Source organism: Mixophyes fleayi, chromosome 2, assembly GCF_038048845.1.
Source record: "Mixophyes fleayi isolate aMixFle1 chromosome 2, aMixFle1.hap1, whole genome shotgun sequence".
NCBI lineage: Eukaryota > Metazoa > Chordata > Amphibia > Anura > Limnodynastidae > Mixophyes > Mixophyes fleayi.
Genome location: NC_134403.1, coordinates 60,725,797 through 60,742,973, shown reverse-complemented (window position 1 = coordinate 60,742,973; position 17,177 = coordinate 60,725,797).

Sequence of the window (17,177 nt, the reverse complement as noted above, 5' to 3'; positions counted from 1 at the left end):
ACACGGGACCCGCGGTGTGCTGAGGTGTATGGAGACAGGTCATGTACATAATGGAGCATGGACGGAAAAAGTTATTAAGGGAGATCTCACAAGGCCCAATTTACTATGTGCAGATCGGTGATGGAGATGAAGCCCAGCCCGAGCTGTGCTAGGGGCTCAGATTTGTGTGGTTGGATGAAGAGAGGACGTTTGCAGTGGAGCAGAAGTTTGCACCATCCGAAAGGAGTTGGGCAGATAAAGGGTGTTCCCTGCTATGGATGGAGAAGGTGCCAGCTCTGTGGAGCTCTGCAAAACTCTTCATTTTGCAAAACACATTTTTTTTAAATTAGATAAAAGAGTAGAGATGGCGCGTGTTGTAGTAGGTTAGACTTGGAAGTTATCTTTTTTTTTTTTTTGGTACTTGTTAATTATAGGGATGCCACTGGACTCCGCCCATCTGTCATTACAAGGCGGATTTTCTCATGAGTCTGCAGCTCGTGCTGCTGATCTGAATCCCCCTTCCTCGCACTTACCACTCTTGAGAGCCCCATTGCTGCCTGCCACCGTGACTGTAGACGGTGTTGGGGGGCACAGAGCAGGTGGCATATTTCAAGTGGTGCCCATATAATTAAGTACCTTTTTTTAAAAACTTTTTGAACAGAGGTGCCCTTGAACATTTTTATACCCTGGGCACATAATTAAAATGTAAAGTCCTCCTCTTTTCAAATAGTTCATGTCACAACCCCTTTTCACTAAGCCATACCCTTTTGTCACCATAGGGTATAAGATATGGCACAGTATGCTGCTGATGTGTGTGTATAATATATATATATATATATATATATATATATATATATATATATATATACACACATACACACACACACACAGTATATAGATATATGTATAGATGTATTTTTTTTCAAGCACATACATTCCCATTTTGTCCCACAAACGTTTATTTACAAAAAGCTACAGTCCATCCATAAATATGCAATTCCACCAGAATCATCACATGTGGCTTGTCCTAGGCACTGGTCTAAACTTTTGCATTTGTTCCAATATGGTAGTTTTTTTGCATTTTCACAAAAATAGGCACATGGCTGTCAAATATATTTTTGTAATGTCACAACAACCCTTCAGGACCTTCTATAACGAGTCTGTTTTGTAAATGACTGTCACTGTGTTCCCAATGTCTGTGACTCTTGTCACTGCCCTTCTATTCATCCCTGCTATATAGATTGTATGGTTTCCATACAAACATATGTCATATAATATGATATACTTTCAAACATTTGTACAGATTTGCCAACTAACTGAAGACTGCCAACTACTTAACTAATGGTGCAGAACCGTTTTAAGTTTGAAAAGAAGGGTGTTTATATCTGAGCAGGAGGGGCGTTTCCTTGGCCAAAAGACCCTGCCGCTATTACTGTTATGTTTAAAAATTGTAAGATAAATTGCTAGATTGTCAGTAGTAATAATAGCAAAATTACAGCATGGAACATTGTCCCTGGTCCAACAATGCCTATATAACTGGATGGTGGAGAGCACAGACTTGAGGTTGGCCTAAACTCTAATCTGCATTACTTAAACGGACAGCCCCAGGACAGTGCAGCAGCAGCCAAACAATAGAATGAACAGAAAAGCAATTATGTCTCTGAAATGATTGCACCTGGTGTCTTTCCAGCTCAGCAGTTATACAGCCATAAGAAGAATACAGTCCCTTATAAAAAGGGATTGCGGTAGTCGTAGTTCATCTAAAGTGGATGCACATGGAATTTATGTCTGCAATTCCCATTTTCATGAACCAGAAAACTCACTATAACCCATTCTCATGGACCTAGTAAACTCACTATAACCCATTCTCATGGACCTAGTAAACTCACTATAACCCATTCTCATGGACCTAGTAAACTCACTATAACCCATTCTCATGGACCAAGTAAACTCACTATAACCCATTCTCATGGACCTAGTAAACTCACTATAACCCATTCTCATGGACCTAGTAAACTCACTATAACCCATTCTCATGGACCTAGTAATATCACTATAACCCATTCTCATGGACCTAGTAAACTCACTATAACCCATTCTCATGGACCTAGTAATATCACTATAACCCATTCTCATGGACCTAGTAAACTCACTATAACCCATTCTCATGGACCAAGTAAACTCACTATAACCCATTCTCATGGACCTAGTAAACTCACTATAACCCATTCTCATGGACCTAGTAAACTCACTATAACCCATTCTCATGGACCTAGTAAACTCACTATAACCCATTCTCATGGACCAAGTAAACTCACTATAACCCATTCTCATGGACCTAGTAAACTCACTATAACCCATTCTCATGGACCAAGTAAACTCACTATAACCCATTCTCATGGACCTAGTAAACTCACTATAACCCATTCTCATGGACCTAGTAAACTCACTATAACCCCTTCCTAGTAAACTCACTATAACCCATTCTCATGGACCTAGTAAATTCACTATAACCCATTCTCATGGACCTAGTAAACTCACTATAACCCATTCTCATGGACCTAGTAAACTCACTATAACCCATTCTCATGGACCTAGTAAACTCACTAACCCAATCACTAAACTAATCACTATTGGACATTAAAGGGTCCCTAAATCTAAAATAATAATAACTTCCTATATGTAACAGAGCTTCCAGTAACATCAACAAATATTTATTTGTAAAAGATTCTGGTGCTTCTAAAAATTGTAGATATTTAAAATAAAATTTGAAACGTAGATGAACATACAATCCCAATTTTCATGAAACAGACCGAATAAGACTAAATGAGATACAATGTAAATACACAAAACTTGAAGAATAGTATGAAAAATATATGATTATGGTTGTGGCTACATTTTTTTGAAGAGATTTTGGGGCATATTCAGTTGTTGGCGTTACTGCCTAAAGTAACGCGGCGCACGCACTATTACCGTAATGACGGTATTAGTGCGCGTAAATACCGTTATTACAGTACTTTTCTAGCCGGATCTCATCTCGCGACTCGGAGCCGCGAGCTGAAATCCGGCTTAGTATTACCGTAATAACAGTAAAACCGCCAACAATTGAATATGCCCCATAGTGTGACAAATTTCTGAAATTTATTGTAGAAAACAATTTGATAGCATAGAGTCAGCCTGGGTTCATGTAGGACAAGTCATGCCTAACACATGTTAGTTTTTATGAGGTAAGTTTCCAGCTGCTTGGTGGTAGAGCAATTGACGTGAAATATTTGGATTTTATTCAATATCATTCAACATAACAGTCTAATATAAGATAATATGTCTACAGGAAAAGGATGTACGTGGGTAGAGAACTGATTAAGGATAGAAAACAAAGGATAGTTATAAATGCAATACAGTTGTTTGGTCTGAAATTATTAGTGGTGGACCACAGAGATCAGTATTAGGCTCTGTCAGTTTTTGTTATTACTGACTTTATAGATCTCAATCGCAAATACGGGGACCTTACTTTTTAAGACAAAAAGTTTAGTAGGGTTATTAACATAAAATAGATTCCAACATTAAATGGAATATGATTGGGATAAACTGAGCTGGAAAAGGATTTAGGAATACAAGTTGACAGCTGAGTAGTAGCAGACAGTGCAGGTAGCGGCTGCAAACAATTTTGGGATACATAGCAAGGAAAATAAATTCAAATAATGCAAATACAGTAGACCAGATTTCATCAATGAACGTGCCGTATTTTGTGTAAAATTGCACTGTACATGCCCAGAACCAGACAATACGTCAGTGAACGTAAGAACATACAATTCATCTTGAGGCGCAAAGGACCTTTAGTACAGCATACGATTTATTGGGCGTAACGGGGAGGGGAATGGGTGTATGCACACAGTCAATGTACAGTAAGGGCGTGCCAAGCTTGAGTGCACACAGCAATGTCAGATTCAAGCTTTCGGCATCATTAAGATATGTGGGTTTTTTTGTCGTATCATTTGCACTGGCTGCAGGTCTGGTGTAAGTGCCGATTATTAGAGATGATGGGTGCATATGCATGCTACAACATGTGTTTGCAATCAGGAGCAACTGTAAAAATGCATTTTATGTACAGTAGGCTTTCATAACATCCTAATAAATGTATTTTACGAGTGGGGGGGGTCACTTTTATTATATTAATAACAGGTGACATAATAATAATAATAATTTAATTATTTTTTTTGTGCGTTCTTTTGGGACTTCATATTCTACTTATGTAGTGTGCAGTGTATTGTCTGTTAGACCAGACTGTACATAGACTCATACTGAACAAGTGGCGTATCTTCAGATGCACTCCTTGTTGATTATGTTCGTGCATATGTCAGAATTATGGGCATTTTTTTTTTTAAAATGCAATTGAATCAGACCCAGTATTACCCAGGCCCGGTGCTCCCATTAGGCAAGGTTAGGCACTTGCCTAGGGCGCCGGGCTCTGGAGGACTTTAAAACTGTGCGGCGACCGCTGACCATACCTGTCACGGCCGCCGCACAGCATTCAGATGCACGGGGGAGGGGGGAAGAGGCTATTGCTCACCACCGCCGCCTCTCTGCTCCGTCACTAGAGAACTTAAAAAAGTTTTACCTTGTTAGACTATAATAGCAACTGTCACACTGAGGATTCTATTTTGCCTTTGGATCAACACAACTAGAATTTCTAAAAGGCTGAACTTGACGGACATGTATCTATTCGTCAGCGTTACTGTGTATAGCCTATGTGCCAATGCTGGCTTAAAGCCCAAAATATCAAGACCATTTATCCCTCACTATCAGCTATTCGACTTTAGCTCGGGGGACATGTAATCTCATAATCACATTTCATGCAAATTTGCCAACTTTGCCTTATGTGTTGCCTGTGGTTGGTTGTTTTGGACTGAAATATAGGTATTAAAGGATATACAAGTAAATACAGACATAAGGGTCATACTGGTGTAGCTGCAGTCAAAAAGGTGGGTGGGGCATTAGATTTAAAAGGGTGAAACGGCACCAAGTTGTTTTTGAATGGAGAAATATTTTAAAGGTACAATTCAGGTCCATAATTTTAACTAGAAAACTAAATATTATTATAAATAAACAAAAGTAAGCCCTAAGTGAAATACGCTTTAACCTCTAAATGTTTCCCTCCTTATTTGTGTTGTGTGCTGGAATGTAAATATGAAAATACTGCTTGTTTTTATGTTCTGTCTTTGGATAAAAGACATTTATGTGAAAAAAAAAAAATTTGTTTTGATAGCAGCCAATTAACCTACCAGTATGTTTTTGGAGTGTGGGAGGAAACCGGAGCACCCGGAGGAAACCCACGCAAACACGGGGTGAACATACAAACTCCACAAAGATAATGCCATGGTTGGGAATCAAACTCATGACCCCAGTGCTGTGAGGCAGAAGTGCTAACCATTAGGCCACTGTGCTGCTCCTTGTTAGCCCTCCATATGTACTTCTGCACATCACAAAGGAGCACCGTTGCAGTATACCATGCCGGGCTTGCTCTGAAAGGGGGGAGGCTTCAGCTGGATCCCATTGAAACTAACCAGTAACGCTATCCTGAGATGACATTACTTTAGCTTAATAAATTAACAAATGCCGCTGTCCCTATAGAAGTCTATGGGGACAGCGTTATGTCCAGACAATTAGGTTCATGCCAGAGAAATCTATGATTTCTCTGAAGTTAACCTTTTGATAAGTAACAAAACAGGAGCCTTTTGCTTGAGTTTACACCGGCATTTTGGGTCTTTATCATTTCTTAAAAAGACCCCATCATTTATTTACCAATAGCTGGCAGCCATGTACGTTCCTCTGTGGTACAGATGGAGGTGGAGAGTTTTTAGCATACTTGCCAACTTTTAAATGTTGGCATCCGGGGGATATGTGGGGCCGGGCTCTGTGAATCACATTTGGCCCCACCCCTATGCCAATTACTTGATTCTCCAAGAATCATGCCATGGAGGCTCCAAATCCTGCCCACGTCACTAAGAAGTGGGCAGATGCGGGAGAATGTCCTACTCTCCCTGGAGACCTACCCGGAATTTGGAAGTCTCCCAGACATTCCGGGAGAGTTGGCACGTATGCTTTTTAGTGTACATGTGAGAAGAAGTTCTTATCTGAAAAGACAACAAGAACAATGGTGGCGCTTCACATGGGCTGTTTAACCTACTTGGTTTACAGCAGGCACAGTCCGAGAATGTACAAAACTTAAATTTATTTCTTTATACATCCATGAATTAAAACATATGGGAATGTTTTAAAATTAGACTTAATGTGCTTTGAATTCTTTCCATGTTTTCTGAGGGGTGTCGGCACATCTTGATTACATGAGTGCTGGGTACAATATGAATATTCATGCATCTGATGGTTGCATCATCGTTACAGCTTTTGTGACATCAGACTATCACGCATTTTCCTTATTACTATGTAGCAATGAGCAGCATGAGTCACATTCTGCTCTGTGATCCGAAGATCCCACAGCATAATGGATGAGTATTGAGGCAACTCCTCAGCAGTGACAGTAGGAAAATGGCCTCGTTTTTATCCAATATGGGTAAGTTTCAAAATCTTGCAACTTCAAAAAGGAGTTGCACAAAAAAAAATCCCAACACAGAAATGTTTATTTAATAATGCTTTAAAATTATTATATAAACAGGTTACAGGTCCTCTTTAATATAGACAAACCAGCTGCTTTTGGATAACTGGTCCACCACTAGGGGTCAGAGTTGACAGTTACAGCAATCTTCACTTCCAGAAGTAAAAAAAAAACACGTACACTAACAAAATAGAACATGGAATTTCATACAGACCCTATTTTAAAGCAGAGATGTAAACTATGGGCCACAGATCTGCTAAATCCAGTCACATAATGAATCTCTATTTGTAATCTTTATATCATGCTCCTGCATGACAAATACTGTATAACATGGCTGGGTTTTAGTGGCTTTTGGCTAAAATACTTGTTAATCCAGTGGGCACACTGGGCATAGGGGCCCCATAGGCTTGCCAACTTTTCAATATATTATTCTGGGAGGTTTATTCAGAACCTTCAAACTTTATTAACGTCTTTAGGTAGAGCAATCACCTCAGTATCAGCTTTGCAGCACAGTGGGGCAGTAGCATTTGAACGGGCTTTCACTCATTTGTGTGGAAAATTACATCCTGATGACCATTGACTTCAAGCCAATTATAAAGCAATTATATGCAAAGAAATTTCACCAATGCTTGTGTTGAACACTTGATTAATAATAAATAATTCATAGTCATTTCGTACTGTGCCATCTTCGTCTGTATGATTTACCAACTGAGTACCATTTTTATGTTGAATTTCTTGTTTTTTCAACTTCAAGGCTCATGTTATATTGTCCAAATGTTTGTATGGATTAATCTCTGCTGTACAGCATGTTTTTTATTGTTTAAACCAGGCCTGTCCAGCCTGTGGCCCTCCAGGTGTTGTAAAACTACAAGCCCCAGCATGCTTTGCCAGTAGACAACCAGCTGATATCTGGAAGGGCGTGCTGGGACTTGTAGTTTCACAACACCTGGAGCGCCACAGGTTGGACATGTCTGGTTTAAACACTGATTTTGTTGGAGGTACCAATAAATATAAGCTTAATTTATCAATATTTTACATTTTTATTCCTGTGAGTGGTTGTGTAGGTAGGGCCCCAGTGCATTGCTTTGCCCGGGAACCTCTAATTCTCTTCTAGTACTCTTGTGACTGATCAGTTTGCTCACAGAAAAATAGATGTGACAGTACCAGTATGTAAATATAAAGGACATTTTATTGTAACATAGATAAATAATGCAAAGTTTCAGCCTTCTATGGACATTTCTGAAGCACAACACAGCCTCAAAAATTACATTATTTCTGTATAGTTCAATACAGTTCCTTTCTGTAGGCATACCGGTGCTGCCATATCTCTTTATTATTGAAATACTACCCATCTCCAACTGTCTTCAGGTCTGGCCAGTAGATCCAGTTACAAGTTAAGCGCAAAATATTTTGTGTAGGAGACATATTTTATGCCAATAGTAACATTAGACTTGCTTGGTTAATGATTTCATGTCATGTTATGGGTCATTAACCTCTTCAAGACCAGAGGTGGTTAACACTCTATGACCAGGCCTGTTTTTGCACTGCGTCATCAGCAAATTACTTTTTAATTTCTTATAGATCCCAAGCAAGTTTTATGTTGGGTTTCTGGGACATATTGGTGTTTAAGTTATCTATTTCAACAAAATAATTTAACAGCCATTAGCTGGGATGAATCACCAAAAATATACTTTTCCATAACTTTTTCCATGGTTACGTTTACATATTAAGAGCAATCCTTTCTAGTTGTCCTGAGAACAGTGGTACAATAATACCACTCTTAGGGAATTACACACTGCCTTAGCTTCCGAAATACATTTATATTATTAATAATAATACAATTACATCCCTAAATGCATTACTATAGCCATAGCAGACCATGGCTACATATTGATTATGCCAACAGCATCTAGATTTATTAAGAATAAAACTGGAATTTACTGGTATGGGCTCTAGTATCCAGAAGGCCGTTATACTTAGAGTTGCAAAAAAAAGTAAGAAAACACTGCTGCTTGTTTATATTCAAACACAGACATGATCATCAATCGCCTCCTCCTACAGTCACTCAAGGACCTTCATTTAGTGTAAAACATCCGCAGCGCAGTGCAAAATCATCTTTGGTCCTGCTATGCTCCTCAATTTGCAATAGTGCACCAAGATTTCCATCACACAGCATGGGTTTGCGGAGCAGGCTTGTAGTGTTTGCAGAGAGGCAGAAGTATACTTCCCAACATTCAGACAGTGAAATCAGGAAAAAATAAGCCCCACCCAATCCTCCAAACTCTTGGTGTAAGCTCGCCCATTCCTAGGTCCACGAGTCGACTGTCTTGCCAGAATCAGAACATTTAGGAGGCGTGCACAGGCTGATGGGAAGAATTGGGTTTACACCAGCTCACAGCTGGCAGTCTTTGGTTTATTCTGTAAATTTAATGGGTCATGTCTAGAGCTCCATGGAAACCTATGGGTACTGCTATTGCTTACGATAACATCAGGACCGCACCAGATATCGGAGATATCTACCACGACCCCCTAGTTATAAATAGAGGGGATACTTAAATTTGTGGTGGTCCCACAGTAGCTTGTAGGTAAGTAGTAAGCTCCATAATAACAGATATTGAGATTTGCACTTAATATACAGAATGAAAGGAATATTGAGAAATGGGGACATTTTAGGAATACAAGATTTCTGGGTAAATGGTTAAAACCTGCAACTGTCGCTTGGGATTAGGGAAAGCTGACAAACATGGTGTTATTTTGGGATTCAGCAGATATCGTCGATGGATGTGACTTGGAAACTTATTATGGATACAATCTTTTGTAGATACAGTCCTATCCCATTCCATTCATACAATAAAATGGTGATATTTATTCCTCTTAAATAAGTATAAGAGTATATTCTCTCCTGTTATTAAAATTACACAACTGAGTTAGTGATAACTATTGTTTGTCAGCACAAACAAAAGTGATAACTCATTGTAATTGAGGATTTGTGATAACAGCTGCAGCTGCTAATGCAGTTGGCAACAGGTCTCTCCCAAAAAAACATAAAAGCCTGTTTTGCAGCATAGAAATATAGAACGTGCCCAATAGAACAGTGAGGGCCTGACTTTCACACTCATACAATTAGTCAATTTACAAAATACAATCGCTGTTCTCTATTTTTCCAGATGTTGGTAATAGCAGTGGGACTGGCCAGTAATATAATTAGCATAAGGACAGGTCAGTGTGGTCTATAAATATTTCTGGTAAATGGGTGATAAAGCCAAACTAAAACACAGGAAACTCCAAAAATACCAGAAGTAGGAAAAAAGCAGAAGTGGTAATATAGTACCTCCCATATATAGCTTAGATAAACCGAAAATTGTTGTCAAGTGACTCTAATGTATGTAAAACTCTACTGCAACAGATAAATTCATGAGTTTCAATTTTAAAAGTTATGAAGCTCTAGCTGTTGTGGAAGCAGCCATTTTGTGTTCTGAATGGATATTAAGCTTAGCAAATCAATGCGAGTTAATGACATCACTGAGGCTTAGGGCTAGATTAACTAGACTGCGGGTTTGAAGAAGTGGTGATATTGCCTATAGCAACCAATCAGATTCTAGCTTTCATTTTGTAGAATGCACTAAATAAATGATAGCTGGAATCTGATTGGTTGCTATAGGCAACATCTCCACTTTTTAAAACCTGCCATTTAGTAAATATACCCCTTAAAGTACTTGCATCTGGTGCTGAGGAGGAACATTGTTTCAACTCACAAAATGGCTGCCTGCACTGTGTGTAAACTCTAGGTACACTTTCAAACAAAGTTCTTTTGTATAGAAGATCAATATAACTTTTGTTGTTTATTTTGTAAATTCAGAATATTTTATTAGTAATAGTTTCCAGTTACAGTGCTTGTTGTCACCGGACTATAATTCAAGAGAGTGGGATGCGGAGAGGGTTTAGAAGCTACCTCACAAAGGGAGATTAAGCACAGATGTAAGATTGTGTGAGAGAATACAGCAGGGTGCTTCATACCAGCTGCCCTTCAGTCTCATTACAGTATGTAGCCCTATTAAATTGATAAGTAGCGCAAGCAATAAAAAAATGGAATGTGTCAGTTTACATTAGAATTCCCACAAAACTCCCCTCAGTAACACCCAAATACCACTGTCTGTTTTCTGATGTAACGTCACCTAGTTTCTGTGTTTCATGTCAACAAAGCTGTCCCTTAATGAGTTGTTATATGACACAGCAGTGTTAAAATATTGCAGTAAAAAAATGAAAACCTGTTCAAGTTACTCTCTGCCATTTGCAGTTGAACTGTCACCAGACCAGGGCACTTAACGTGGCACAGGAATTAAGCCTAATGCAACCTCAGACTGGCACTTTGCCAGCATGGCCTGTGGAGTTCGGGGAGGAACACGTGAACACTGATTTATAAGGGTAATATATATACTTCTTTCTGGTATTTCTGTTTAGTAAACTCACACACGATTTTTAACCAAGAAGAAGGTTGGGGTAAGGGAGGTTAAACTTCTTCTCTTAGGTTTCAGTGTAAAGTATTCCGTTATATTCAAGTAGTGCCTTACAAAAGGCTAATAACTCATATAGATACAATTAGCCAATCATTAACCGTATCAATTACAAATGAATAAAGTGCTGCAACATAAGAAAAAAAACATCAAGTATGAAATAAAAATACATCGACCTCTGATAATTTTATGCATAGACAATACTTTTGCATTATAAAGAAAATTTCAGCTCTTTAAATCACACCCACTTTTCACATAGCAAAATAGGGGAAAAAAACCATACACATGCTGCTATAAATATAGTTGAGTTCACCAGTACCCAGCTACCGCCAGGTCTTTTCTATATGACTTTAGTTGCTGACCAGTATTGCTACAACTGGTTTGCAATACAAGGGTCAGAGTAGTCATCAGCAGGTAGAAGTCATCATCATCATTTATTTATATAGCGCCACTAATTGCACAGCGCTGTACAGAGAACATACATCAGTCCCTGCCCCAAAAGAGCTTACAGTCTAAATGCCCAAACTGTGTATTTTAAATATGCATGTTACAGAACAGGAAGTTATTATTTCAAATGTAGATGTAAACATATCACATTGTGCTTACAATGCACTCCCATTTAGATGAATGTAAGTTTTCAACTGTGAAGAGGCACTGAAATAAAACAAAATGCATTTAAAAAACACGATAGTGCAACACAAGTTAAATGCATGTAAAACGCACCGGTATACCGCATACTTGCCAACTCCCGGAATGTGCGGGAGACTCCTCGAATACCAGGTAGGTCGTCTGGACTCCGGGGAGACCAGACAAGTCTCCCACATCCTGCCCATCGGGAGGCAACATTACACAATTTGCGGTGAATCGTGTAATTTTGTCCCCCCCATGTCAAAATTACAGTTCCATCACGTGGGTGGAGTTAAAATGACATGTTTTGCCCTGCCCGGCCCCTTCCATCCTCCAACCACACACCCTCCCTGAGTTTTCCCAGATGACAGCAACATAAAGTTGGCAAGTATCATATACCGTCTCATTTGCCATAAGAATTTTATTTTTATAGTTGTTCAAATGCACTTAATTTGCATTAGAAACACAACTTAAATGCACCAATAATACCGGTGTTTATGTAGCCTAAATGGCTTCTACTGCCTTGCCTGATTCTATGGCTCTAAGCCTCCTTGCCAACTGGAGGAACTCCACAATCCACCTACTGAGGGACAAGTACTGTATGGGACTTCTGTCAAAGCGAAGGATATTATCTATTTTAGTGCTTCTGCCGTAGGCTTTACAGCAGGACCCGTCCCACACATAAATCCTACGGCCAGTGGCAGTTGTGCAGCTGTGCTGTTATCCACGATCAACGACAGTGGCTAAAAACTTCAATGAACCGATGGTAACCCATCTCACAGGCAGGAAGAGATTGGTCATCCATCCCTGGACCTTGGTCTACCTTCCAGGGTCAGCAAGTTCACTGGTGACATGATTAATGGGGTTTTGTTGCATGAGAGAGAGGCTCTCCAACAGCAGCCCCTACTGTTGGAGCTTGTCGATGATCTGTAAGCATATGCTACTGCAATACTAATTTTCTTTTTAAATAATTTAAATAAATACACAAAATGTTAAAAGTAAACACACTAAGAAAGAAAAGCTTTTACATGTACACTTTATTATGGGCCACAAACATAGACCAAGGGCTAGATTTACTAAACTGCGGGTTTGAAAAGTGCCAATAGCAACCAATCAGATTCTAGCTGTCATTTATTTAGCGCACTCTACTAAATGACAGCTAGAATCTGATTGGTTGCTATAGGCAACATCTATACTTTTTCGCACCCGCAGTTTTGTAAATATACCTCCAAGTCTGTAATAAAGTACACCTATTTCAGATTTCAAGAATTGTGTGAAAATATAGTTTTTTACATTATTGCCTATTTTACCTACACATTGGTCATACATTAAAAATATAATATACTTGACTGGTATGTAAAAAGAAACCTCTATCTGTTTTTTTTTGTTTTTTTTACTTTATAAAAAATGTCCTTGGGTGGTGTAGGCAAGAAATGAACGTCGTTAGCAGGATGATCAAAGCAGGCCGAAAAGTGGTGTTACCAATGGGGGAGCAATATCAGCCCACAACTTTGGCAGTGAAAAGGTTAAGCCTTCTCTGCCCATTGGATGTCGTGGATAGTGAGCTGGAAACCATGATCTGGTCTCACTCAGGAGAACATGTTTGGGTCTCTTTTTCTTGAGCAATGTCAAGTCTGGGCTCCTCAAATAAGTTTTTACACAATTGCATTGGGGATCATATAAATAGAAATATATCTTTCAAATGATATGAAAGAATTATGCTCTGTAAGACTTAGACAGATTCTGTTGTGGCAAGTAAAGGAAAAACGAATAAATTAGAAACAGAGGTTATACGTATAAATGTATTCTGTTAAGGCCGCAATGCCAAATACTAACTTCACAAAAAACACTTTAACAAAGCACTGAAATTACTATAGTAAACATTCCTAATTACCCTCTTTAGGTGTGTTTCAGTAAACTGTAAACTTGTTGTCAGTGTATAGTTAAATATGACGTGGCTGGGAGCTAGAACCAATCAGCAATCAGTGTCCTCGCCTTCTTATATCACATGACCAACTATATCCACCTAACCACTAGTTAGCAGCAGTCAGCTTCCATTGTGGCCTCTTCCTAAGATAAAAATAAGTGCTAGTACAATGTACAAATTGTGCAACGCTTGTGATCCCTTTTCTAGCGGAGTGAAGGAGGATGCGGACATTTGTTTCAGGTGGCCAGAAAGGACAGTTTGAAATCCTAACATGACAAGAAGCTACTCCTTGTCAAAGCCAATTTGTCATTAATAATATAACTCATACAAGTCCCTCAATTCAGTTGACAAGTGGATTGAAGCAGCATAGTAGCTTACAGCATACTTGCCTACGTTTTGGACCTCCAAAGGGCAAGCAAGGGGTGGGGGGTTTGATGATGAAATTTGCATCATCTTGTAGCAGGGTTTGGCCATCATGATGAAAATCGCGCCTCAGGAACCGCACGGCAAGGCCTGATGACATGAATAGCGCCATCCAGGCCCTGTCAGTTGTCTTTACTAAAAGGAGACGTGGGATCTGGGAGGACGGCCTACTCTCCCGGGAGTCCGCTCTGAAGTTCAGGAGTCTCCTGGGTGTTCCGGGAGATTAGGCAAGTATGGCTTAAAGTCTGTTCCAACATCGACTCAATTTTATTTGAAATCTCATCACTCGGTGTGAAACAATTGAATTAACAGACTAAGAGGATACACTACAATTTGCGTGTTATGCTTAGCTAGTGTTATTTGAGAATGACTTAACTGGCCAACTGAAATAGTCAATTGGAAGACATCAGGTATTTTGACATGAAAACTAAAAAAAGTTAGAAATGTTGAATTTTACTCACAGAACCACAAGTAAAGGTAATATGAAATTAATATCTCCTGGGATCTAAGTGGTGAATGCTGAGAAAGGGTCAAGGCCAACACATTATATAAGTTTATACATAGTTACATATAAATGGTAACACAGATTCTGAGATAATAAATTGGTCAATGTAATGTACACCGGATAGCTGTGCCAGCTAATGTTTTATTATGTGTATTGTACATTACATTTGCTACTACTCAATTTCAGCCAAGGTGTCAGGTTCATTACTAGACTAAACAAGCGTGGAAAACAAAATCCAGATCCTCTTTTCCTCACTCGCATTATGTAATACTCCTAAAATATATAACAAGGTTAATATTCTATGTCTCTAGGAATATAAATTAATTGCCTGTACCAAGCCAACATTCTACGGGCAAAAATCAGATCTAAATTGGCCATAATCCCAGTTAAACTAATCGACCTTATCTGACCAAACATACACCTCCATTGACATATGTTCTAGGTCATCAACTGTGGGGGGGGGGGGTCTTCAGATCAGCCAGATGCGATGTAGTATCTTGGCCAGAGGTTGAATGTCTGCATCACTGAAATGTGACCGCTATGTATGTGGCTAGATCTCTCCAATCTGTGTGTTTGTTGATCCGACTGGATGGTAATGCATGAGCAGTTTAATTAACATATTTATATATATATTTAATGGGTAAGTAGAATTGTTTAGTGATTTATAAGTATAACGTGCTTCACACTGCAAAGCGATAAAGTGACTTTATTGAACCAAATGTGTCACTAAAAAGCCTCTTATGAGGTGTTACTTAAACCTTAAACACGTCTCATCCCAATCCTCGTAGCCGGACTGTTGGGGCAGCGGGATAGTGCCTACAAATTGGGACTGTCCCACCTAAATCCAGACAGCTGGAAGGTATGTATATACAGACATTTTCCAATGAACTACATTTTTTCAGAATGCCATTGTGAATTCCCCAACACTTGTTCCCTACCACATGACTGGTGGCAGATGGGATGGATATAATTTCTTTAGTGTTTGTATATATATATATATTGTGACAAAGGGATTGTTTTTTCTTCTAAAAGAGGAGTTAGGTATTTAGCTGACAATATGCAGAGGAAGGCTGTGAACAGAATTACACATTTGTACAGTAGTGCACCTAAATTAAAGAGATACAGTTGGAGAACGTTTGTGTGACAAAATAATAGTAAAGAGTCTGATTTAACTTACATATTTTTAAGTGGTTTAAAAGTATCTCTTTCCACAGCTAGTAGTCAGCTGACATGGTGTGTCTGTAAACAAACAGAGCACATGCAGAGGACTTCTTTTTAAAGGCAAGGTGGGAGTGTCATCTGTCCATCAAGTTAGGGCTGTGGGAGGAGGGTTAACTATTTTAACCTGTCTTTTCTTTTGTATAGCATAACCATTGCCAGAGAGTGGCCGGTGTCTAGGGAGCTGGTCTCTGTTACTTTAGCGTAGAGGCCAGAAGGAAAATGTGTACAACTTTATGTTATGAATTACTTTGCCAACGTGAAAATAAAAGCAAAGTAAAAAGAAAGAAAGTGTTTGTGTGTGCATCGACGGAAGTGTGCCCGTGTCACTATATATCTTATATATAAAATTCTTTGGCCAGTTTGTTTATTTGTTTGTCTGTCTGAATGGGACAAACCCTGCACCGAATGGTTTTAGAGGGGTTAGAGTCCTGGTCGGATCACCCGTTGGTGTACGCTGGGCAGAACTTTGTCCTGGGGAGCTTGATCTGAGCCTTCCACTGGATGGATTTGTACGAAAACTTTACAGACTGGTAACATTGGATCCAAGAAGACATACTAGGCGGTTGAGATTCCGGTCAGAACCTCCCGTTGGTGTACGCTGGGCAGAAATTTAACCCAGGGAGCCTGTTCTGGGTCTTCCACTGGATGGATTTGTATGACATTTAATACAAAAACGACACTGGGCAGCCACCTCATGGGTGTGTTGGAAGAGCTGCTAATGTCATCGTGACATCGTCGGATCTCGCAAGTGTTTTCTATAAATGCCGCCCTCCACTGCAATCTAGCGCCATTTGAGAGGGGGATACAGAAGGGGTAGGATAGAGTGGCAAAGAGAAGAGCTCCATTGCTGAAATAAAAATATACAAGTCTTTGCAGGCTTTTTTTCTGAATTTACAGCAATAAGTGTAGGGTCTAATATACACCCAAAGAGAAGACCTGTGTTGGTAATTTTGTCATTGCTGAAATACAAATATACAAGTCCTTGCAGGCTTTTATTCTGAATTTACAGCAATAAGTGTAGGGTTTAATATACACCCAAGGAGAAGAGCTGCATTGGTAATTTTGTAATTGTTGAAATACAAATGCTGAAATACAAATATACAAGTCCTTGCTTTTTTTCAAGTGTTATATAGGTAACAGACAAAGAGCAGTGCTCCATTGCTAAGAGTCATTGCTGAAATACAAATAGGAGGGCTAGCTGGCTTGTCTTCAGAATTTGCAGGCAAATTCTACTGCGCTATATAGGTAACAGACAAAGAGGAGTGCTCCATTGCTAAGAGTCATTGCTGAAATAGAAATAATAGGGCTGGCTAGCTTGGTATAAATCTGCAGTTACATTTTACTGTACCATAGCTCACTCAGAAACAG